Here is a 9,778-nt window from a genome sequence, read left to right on the forward strand (position 1 = left end):
TCCATCCACCCAATATCAGAGTACAATCCATCCATCCACTATCAGAGTACCATCCATCCATCCATCCAATATCAGAGTACAATCCATCCATCCACTATCATAGTACCATCCATCCATCCACTATCAGACTACCATCCATCCATCCATCCACTATCAGAGTACCATCCATCCATCCATCCAATATCAGAGTACAATCCATCCATCCACTATCAGAGTACCATCCATCCATCCACTATCAGAGTACCATCCATCCATCCATCCAATATCAGAGTACCATCCATCCATCCATCCAATATCAGAGTACAATCCATCCATCCACTATCAGAGTACCATCCATCCATCCATCCAATATCAGAGTACAATCCATCCATCCACTATCAGAGTACCATCCATCCATCCACTATCAGAGTTCCATCCACCCATCCATCCATCCATCCAAGGAGAGGAGTAATACATTCAATTCTAATAAAAGTTAATACAACCACTACATCGGTACCAAAAAATAGATCTATAATCTAGTTATCATATATCGTCCACCTGCCCCTTACTCTGATTTCGTATCTGATTTCTCTGCATTTCTATCTATCTCTATCTTATTGTTTTCATTATAACAACTAGTCTGTTAGAGTTGAACCCCCCCATCTCTCTCTCTCTTCTCTCCCCTCTTTTCCACCCGTCTCTCCTCTCTTACCCATGTTCCCACCACTGCTGTTTATTCAAATTACAGCAATTGCACAAACTGTAAATTTAAAGATATCATATCGCTCTCCCTCAGTAAACACACACGTATCACTTTGTTTTGACAGAGTCACTGTTGCTGCCCAGAAATAACTCCTCTCTGCTGCAAGTGAGTTTTACAGTAACAATAAAGCAACAATAGCAATTCACTGCCAACAAAAATATTGATGTAAGTGGTTTTACTGTGGTGTGAGACTGAACGTTGTGTACCTCCGTCCTGCTGCAGTATATCACGACCACGAGGTTTCAGTAAAAAGTGCAGCTTATCTCTATATTGTCTTTTGGAATGTTTTCCTTTAGAAATATTTTCTAGCGTTGTATTATTTCTGGGAATAAAAGCTGCTGTTAGTTTTTTCAAGTTTCATTTTCCGATAATATGAGCACAACAAACCTAATAGGATTCACCAACACCGTTTTGGGACGGCAACAGCAGTCTCAGTGGTGGTTATCATGAAACCACAGCTAATAGAACACCTCAATTATCCGTGTTGCTTCATGAGGTGGGTTTTTGTAATAGAACTTTTGAAAAGAACATTTATCCGTCCAAACAAAACATTTCTAAAAACTTAAAATCCTTCATACATTCACACACACCCTGCATGAATACTTTTCATTACAATACGATGTAGATCACAAGGTAATTTATAACAGTCTGTCGGCTGCTGTTAGTCATGTCTCGGTGGTGTGTAATGAAGTATATAACAAATGTCTGGACAAGGGGGCGGCGAGCCTCATGCGTCTCTTCAAAAATAGTCGCCTCATTATCCGTCTCCTTCTGCTCTGTCTCTTAAATTTTTTTCCAGCGCTGTGAACTCCATTACTCGACGCTGATCCCACCCCCCACCCCCGTCCCCTCTTTCGTAACTCCTCGCAGATTCGAGACGCAGGGCGGCACATGCTGCTCTCGTGCGGTTTTGCGTATTGTTTTCACAGCTGTCCGGTACAATCAGTGGTTTTTCACTGAGTGAGAGCTGTGAGAGATGGATCCCACCAAACAACCAGCCAGGCTCTGAAGCTGGGAGTGGCTCCACGGGCCTCGGCTCTGGTGTAAAACCTCTGATGCAGTTAAAAGTCAACTTAATTCTGCTTTTCACGCTCGTCTAAAACTGCTCAAACGTTCCTGGCAGATGATACACAGACACGGACTTGCTGCATTTACTATTATAGATGAATTATGAGTTGTTATTGTACAGCAAGGCAGAGAGAGGATTTTTATTCTGCTCTCTAATCTGCAAGGCCTGATGTTGGCCAGTTTTACCCTGTTTTCCTTCTGCTTTCAAGCAAAAGAGAATTAAAAATAGATTCCACATCTCATTTTCATATTAACAAACCAGACGTTGCAGGACATTACGCAATACTGTGAGTCAGCAACCAGTGGGCAGCCGTCTTCTGAATTTTAGTTTTGTTTTTATTCTGTAATTTGAACATCGGGGGGAAGCAATAAACATTTAAGGCACGACTGTAAATCTGCCATTTATGGTGAAATAAACGTGTTTATGTGCAGACACCGAGCTGGAAGTTTGAGTTTCTGGCTGCGAGTGTTTACAGTTTAGATAAGAACTGAATGTGAGGTAAACTAAGCGGCAGGAAGCCTCTCGATTGGGAATGAGTATTTGATCATCCGGCCACTCGCAGTGTGGGCGACTGCTGCTGTCACCACAGATGATTTTACTGAACCATAAAACCTCTGAGTCTGCCTCCACTTTGTCAACAAATTTTGAGCATTAAGAGAATCAAAACATTTACTGAAAGTTTTATACGCTCTGCAACTTGGCAGAGCATTAATCTCATAACATATTCTTTAAAAAGCATCTATAAAAAGATCCACACTCCAAAAATATGACATCTGATGAATCATTAAACTCTTAAAAACAATGTAATACAAACAGGAAAAGCTTGTCTCCTTTGACACACTTGAATGTTTTGTCTGTTTTACTCAGGCTGACAGACGAGACAGTCGATGTTTGCTTCACAGCGACAAAGGAGACGACACTGAACGACTTTTGACAACATGCTGATACCAACAGGAGGATTTCTGCCACACCTCATCTCCTCTGCATCCACAAAACATCTCCAAAGAAAAGTAAACTTTCAATCTTTAAACTTTCAATTAAATAATTCAGTTGATTCTCATGAATGTAAATTGAATATAGTGATATGAGAATTAAAGATGTAAAATCATGTTATTACAAAACAATCCTAGAGTTTTTTAGACCCCAACACCCCACATTCACAGACATCCCACTCATGAACTGTTAAATCAGCCAAATTACGTTACTGAATATATTTTTATATTTACCCTGCAATACCACAAGATCTGCTGTACTTACATTCACATATTTTACAGTCACATATTGAAATGTACTTAGCATTTCCATCAATAGCTGCATATAAAGCAGACATATCAATTAAAATGTATTGCATGTCTGTGCAACTTTGAGTTCCTGTGTTTTTTTCCACTTTTATGCACTATTTGTTTTTCTGTCTATCCACAGAGTGTAGGCACTTTGTGTAAGTCTGTTGAAAACTTAAATCAGATTCCTTGTACGTTTGTATTTTTCCAATAAAGTTGATTATGAGTATACAGTATACAGTATGAAATAGATATGGAGCCCTCTACTGGACATACCTCATAAGTGTCCTGTGTCTTTAAAGTACATTAACAGTGAGAGGAGAAATAGACATAACACACATTGTGTCCATGTGACCAGGTCCAATATTTATCTTTGGCAACTGAAATATTAGATTCAATTTTTTTTTTGTTATAGTTATTATTATTACTCTGAAACTGCAAGTTATTTAGGATTTGAATTAAAGTAGTGCAGAACTGTAAAGTAGTGCAGTCGTACAGTGATAGTTCATCTGCTCATAACCATGTTGTGTAGTAATAACACTGACATGGCCCGTTTATAACAAATAGCTTTGATGTCTCTAGTGCATTGTTTCTGATAATATTTGGCTACATGTTCTTAAATCATATTCTCACATAGTTGTGTTGCTTTAAACTAAAAGAAGCATAATATTACCTTAATTTAATTCACATAGAAATGATTTTCCAGGTGTCATAATAAATAACATGTCAGATATATGAACGGCCACAAACAGAAAAGATGCTCTCTGCCCTGGTTTCACAGTGAGCTGGAGACGACAAAGATCAGCATTGATCCGCCTCTGCTCCGCTCCGAGATAACACCTGTCCAACTTCCTCTGCAACAGGGAGAAATGGACGGAGGCTTCCACCATCAATCACGATCCTTTTCCTCCCCATACTCTTGCATTTCTGCACTTCTCAATCATCCTGTCATCGTCCGTCAGCCAGTGCATCCGTCTCTCCGTCGCTGTGCTCGTGCCACTCTCCGTTCAATAGAAGCCTCCATTAGACCCCGCGCTGCCTTTCACTTCAATTTTGGCCAGCAACCGTGTAAGTGCAACTCAACTGTGTCTGCCAATGGGCACGTCAGGCGGACGGAGTGATACATGTCAGTCTCCATGGTGACAGGCTGCATGTTCTGCATGCTGATATCCAGTGTGGTGGCAGTGCTGAGGGATGGACGTCTTGTTCCCAGGGCTCTTCTGAGACTTACACTTAATGTTACATGTGCTACATTTGATAGTTGGACCAGGCTTATTGATCGAATTATATCTGCTTTGCGATAAATGACTAATGTTCCCCAGTGACTTGAATTTATTCCTCTGCAACCAACAGCACGTTGTCTCGTGGTGTGGCTCAAAGGGCGGCCACGTTCGTCTGTCAGCTGGTTCCGCCGCTACTTTAGATTGAAATATCTCAACGACGAGAAGCTGATTTGTCAAAACACATCACACAGCCTTATTACTAGCATGTCTGATTTGTTTTTCGTTATTCTGTATTTATACTTAGGTGATTTCAGTTGTTCGTTTTCTTTGTATTTTAGCAGCTTGGTTCTGTTGAGTTCAATTGTAATTATCCTATTTCAAACTTATAAAACACTTTTGAACTTTGCTTTAAAAAGTACAGTTTATTATTATAATATAATGATTATTATTCATTTATATTTTTTTATCATCATTATTATCAGTGCAGTGGCTGATCTAAACATGCTTGTTTGTAATGGGCAGGTTTGCTGCAGTTAGAAAACTTTGTGTTCATCCTTCCTGGTTAATTTGCATCAAAAATGATTTCAGCGCGATATAAAGTCATGAAGCAACAAGAAATACAGACATTTGTGGAATTAGAGGTATAGATTATTTTTATTATCACGGGATGCATTGGCACGAATCCAAGGGATTTTTAGTGAGCCTGTGACTTTTCAGCCATGTTATTGGTTTTTAATAAAATGTCAGATAAGATTTCCATAAACGTGGTACAGATATCCATGGTGCTCGCCAGATGAATTGGAGAAAAAAGGTTGTTGATCCCCTGACAGTTCATGTAGCTCCTCCAGCAGGTCAAAGGTTCCGCTGATCCTCAGACACATCTCAAGAAGGATTGGCACAAAAATTGCTTCAGACGTTTGAGGCTCCCAGGGGATGGAGGTGATCTATGTTGTTGAACCTGTGACTTTTTCTCTGACACCACCATGAGGTTGACAATTGAAGATTACGATGAAATATCTTAAACTGTACAACACCTGGAAAAAAGCATAGATGCTGCCCTCAACTAAGACTGTGTCCCTCACAGAGCCAGTGGATAATACACGTTTTACTCTAATGCATTGTTAACAGTATAAATTCTTTGGGGATCTGCTCCCTGTCTACTTGCTTGATAAAAATGAAGGTCATACTTAAAAAAAAGAAGTAATAACAGTAATAAGCTTAATAAGTTGGACGTTTTTGATGAGGGCACAGGTGGGCAGGGAAGCATTCATCTTGTGCAAAGGGCAGCATCCTCATAAATCCCCTTTCTCTATCTAAAGATGTTTTATACATGAAATGACAGGCAGAGACAGACACTTTGTCCGTCCTCGAGCCTCGCGGAAGAGAGAGAGAGAGAGCCATCCACTCAGTGGCGACAGTAAATCAAAGGAAAAGGGGGCTCCTGCCTTTTGGATGCCAGGTGATGCAGAGCTCCTATCATGGAGTAACGGTAATGAAGCATTTTGCAGCGAGGCGGCGGCGGCATCTAGGGGTGGTGGAGCCCCCAGATCGCATTAACGACTCCATGTTCCCTGTCACACTTGGCACACTATTTACCGTCCCATGAGACCAGAGGTAGAAAGGAAAGCTTAAAGCAAGTCATCGCCGTTACGTTTTGCCTGCATCTCGCGTCCGAACAAGATTACAGGCAGAAGCAGGAAGTGCAGCTCACAGTTATGACTCTGTTTTGAAGGAAAACATCATCATTCAAACCAGCCTGTGACAGTTTTTTGCCGGATCGTCGATGCTATCTCATCACAAACGCTCTCCTCTTGGGGGGTTATCGGCTTGCTTTAATCGCTCTGATTAGTCAGAGCTGTAGGTGCTGCTCCGAGCGTTCCTCATCGCAGGATTCAAGCATATTCCGCTCCTACATTTGACAACATCCGTAATGAGCAGCATCATTAGAGACTGAGGGTGCGTGTGTGTGGGGGGGGTGTGGGGGGGTGTGTGGGTGGGTGATAGAAAGAAACTGTGAAAAGAAGCAAAACACTTCCCCTCCAAAAAAGACACAAGCAAAATCAAGGCCCAATAATGTCTGGCACAAGCCAAAGGTGCTGTCCTAATCCGTTATGGCCTGCTGTTGCCATGGCAGCAGCCCACCTACAATCCTTTCTTGCCTCCCTATGTGTTATCACGAGACGATCGCCCCCCCCCCCCCCCCCCCCCCCAGTGCCTTCTGGTGAAATCTCTCTAAAGTCTCTGTTAGTGTGGTGTGACAGCTCACACAGTCGTAGGACCGGACAATAAAACTGACCCCTGCTTGTGTGCAAGGTAGAAAACCGGGTGCCATGCGAGTGCCTCTTTGAATCAGAGTTTAACAGTCATGCCTCAGGGTGCGGGGGGGCTCTGCACTTTGTTCTTCTTTGCAGCAAACATCGTGATCAAAAGTGCATTGTTGCCCAAATTAATTGTCCTCCCTCTATTGTGGTCTATTGTTCACCAGGGGACGACCGGTAAACCTTTGACTTCAGCTCCACTGCTGCACAGGCTGAGGTCATGATGCCTGCACTGCTGATGGCACTTTAATGAAAATTATGATTGATTTCTAGATTATTTCATTTTGTTTCTATTGCATCAAAATCACTAATGGCCTGAAACGACCCGAAATGGGACGTTTTGAGTGTTGAATCGCATAAAATAAAATAAGCATATCTACCAACTTGTATGTGTGCTGTATCATGACAGTGGAAGAAAGAAGAAATGACCAGGAGATGATGAATAATTTAAAATTGGAAAGCAGTTATAAAAACAATCAGCAAACATGCTGCTCTTACGATCGCACCCTCCAGCCTTGTTTTTCCTTCTATTTCTTAGGATGTGTCCTGAATCACCCACCGCCCTGCATGAAGCTTCATGCTCAGTTAAATCTCTTTGTTTGGACGCCTGCTCTGTTCCCTGGATCAGTGAAACAATCACTTGTATTTGAACCTGGAACCTGACCATCAGGATACACACACTGTTTGTTACTAGGTACATTTCCTGTGTAGGTCACCCTGCACAGGAAATGTAGATGATAAATTAGTTTCTGGGGGCAACGCCCTACGGGGCTTGAGGAGACAGCAGATATCCGGGGCCAAGACTCCAACTTCCGTTTGCTGTACACTGTTTACCTGCAAACCAAGATTCATGCAGGGGGGGGTTCCAGACTGGAAGTCAGTTGGTACAGATTATCTGCCCAAATAATCCTGAAGTGTGAGGGGTTTGCAAATTAATTTTACCTAATCTTAATCTTAATTAAATTGGAACTCTGAATAGCCAATGAGAGGGAGCTGACTGGGAAGCGTCACCAACCAGATTTTTTTCGCTGCAAAACCGAACACACAAAGTTTTTGTTTTTCTTCTTGAATCGTGTTTAATCATTCGAGTGCTCCACACTCCAGTTCAGAAAGTGGCAGAAGGTGCACCTAAGATTTGTTTGCCGACTGACATAAAAAGACTGAAGAAGAAAATATATAGAGTTTCTGTGAGAAGTCTCTGGAATCACCACAGTGAGATCGTTTTTACGGTCAAGATTTGAAAATCCTGTGTGCAGCAGCCTTAAGCTGAAATGTGTTGGTCTCAAGTAATACCTGTATGAAGACTGTTTATGGAAGTTATTAGTATCAGTATGTATCTATTCATTGTTTGTTACACAGTTTCTGAATCACTACAACTGCTCACATGTCACACTTGTCAGAACGTGTCTTATTTAAATTTTATCTTAGACAAGCCTGACAGCTGTATATGTAATGTAATGAATTCTCCCCCACTGTCAGCTACAAGCAGTTTTAAAATAAGATGCCAGTTCTCTCTTGAGTTGAATCATTGTGTGGAGGTCTCACCGTAAACCTAATTATACTAAGATCCGTGTGGAATGATTGGAAGATAAATATGATAAACAGGAAACCAAAGTGGGGCCAAGAGTTCTTGATTTGTTGTTTTCATTCACGATTGTTTCTTCATTGATGGATTAGTGCGTTTTGAAGCTGCATGTCAGAGGTGGCACCACATGGCTCCACGTGTTTCTCACACACCCACATATCTAAATGACATGTATTAATAATATCGATATCCCTGCCACCTGTTGTGCAGTGTTTTCTCACAAATAAAAACTGCTACGGGAACATTCATGAGACACATTATATCGATGATAGTGTGGAGCCTTTGTTGTGGCAAGGATAATATGTGTAGACACAAACTGTACATTTCAATGAGTCTCTGAAGTGACAGTTTGACAAGATGCGTCTATAAGCTGCTTAACCAGGCCCACACCTCGTCACCAAGCTGTCACCCATGATTGGACTCTGGTTGAGCTTAATGACATTTCTTTCTTTCTTCCTGCCTTCCGTTCTTTCTTTCTTTCTTCCTTCCTTCCGTTGTTTCTTTCTTTCTTTCATTGTGTCTTTCTTTCTTTTCTCCCTTCTTTTCTTTCTTTCTTCCTTCCTGTCCTCCCTCCTTTCCTTCTTTGTTTCTTTATTCCTTCCTTCATTTCCTTCATTTCTTTCCTCCTTCCTTTTCTTTCTTTATTCCTACCTTCCTTCCCGTTCTCCTTCCTTTCCTTCTTTGTCTCTTTCTTTCATTGTGTTTTTGTTTCTTTCCTTCCTTTCTTTCCTTCCTGACCTCTCTCCTTTCCTTCTTTCTTTCGTTCTTTCTTCCTTCCCTCCCTTCACACTGATTAACCCTGCCTTGCCTTTACATGATCTGTATGTATTATTCACAGGGACAGCTGTTGCCTCATCTTATATAGATTGAGTCTCTGTCACTGAGGGGTTTCTCGTGAACCATCACCTGAAAGTCTAATAATTACCAGGCATTAGCCCAGATTAGCTCCACTAAGGTCACTGGTTATCCATCTCATCTTGCTGTCTCCCTCATCGAGGGATTTGACGAGGTTCCTCTCCCTCTCCAAGTCGCAGACTGTTGTTAGACCCCTGGGGCTTTGATTTTTTACAGAATTGAGTGGGTTGATTGGACACAGACAAAGCACAACAAGCAGTGAAGGCAACGTGAAGGTTGTTCGAAGATCATGTGCAGCTGACTTCACTTCCCTCTCCTCTGCTGAGGGGAGATCAGGGAAGGCCCCGTGGCGAATTTGAAGGGAGATGATCATCCATATATTATCAAAGCGAGCTGTCTTTCCACACGGGGGAAGTGGCAGATTTAGTCTGTAAAGGTTGAGCAGTGCAGCTTCATGGAAGGTGATCTCTAGATGTTTTTGACACCACTTCTCCCTGGGGTGACAGGGATTTGCTTTTGCTGATATAAGTCATTCTGGATTGAACGGTTGTGCTGTATGAAAGAACCTGTGAGAGGAGCTCAGTGAAGGTTTATACTACAGGTAGGCTCGTCGTGGTTTAAGATTTTCAGACATATTTTCAGCATAGCGCCACAAAAATTCTAAGATGAAGAGAATAAAGTCTTAATTTTATAAAAAATATATATT

Source organism: Hippoglossus hippoglossus, chromosome 22, assembly GCF_009819705.1.
Source record: "Hippoglossus hippoglossus isolate fHipHip1 chromosome 22, fHipHip1.pri, whole genome shotgun sequence".
In the NCBI taxonomy this organism is placed as follows: domain Eukaryota; kingdom Metazoa; phylum Chordata; class Actinopteri; order Pleuronectiformes; family Pleuronectidae; genus Hippoglossus; species Hippoglossus hippoglossus.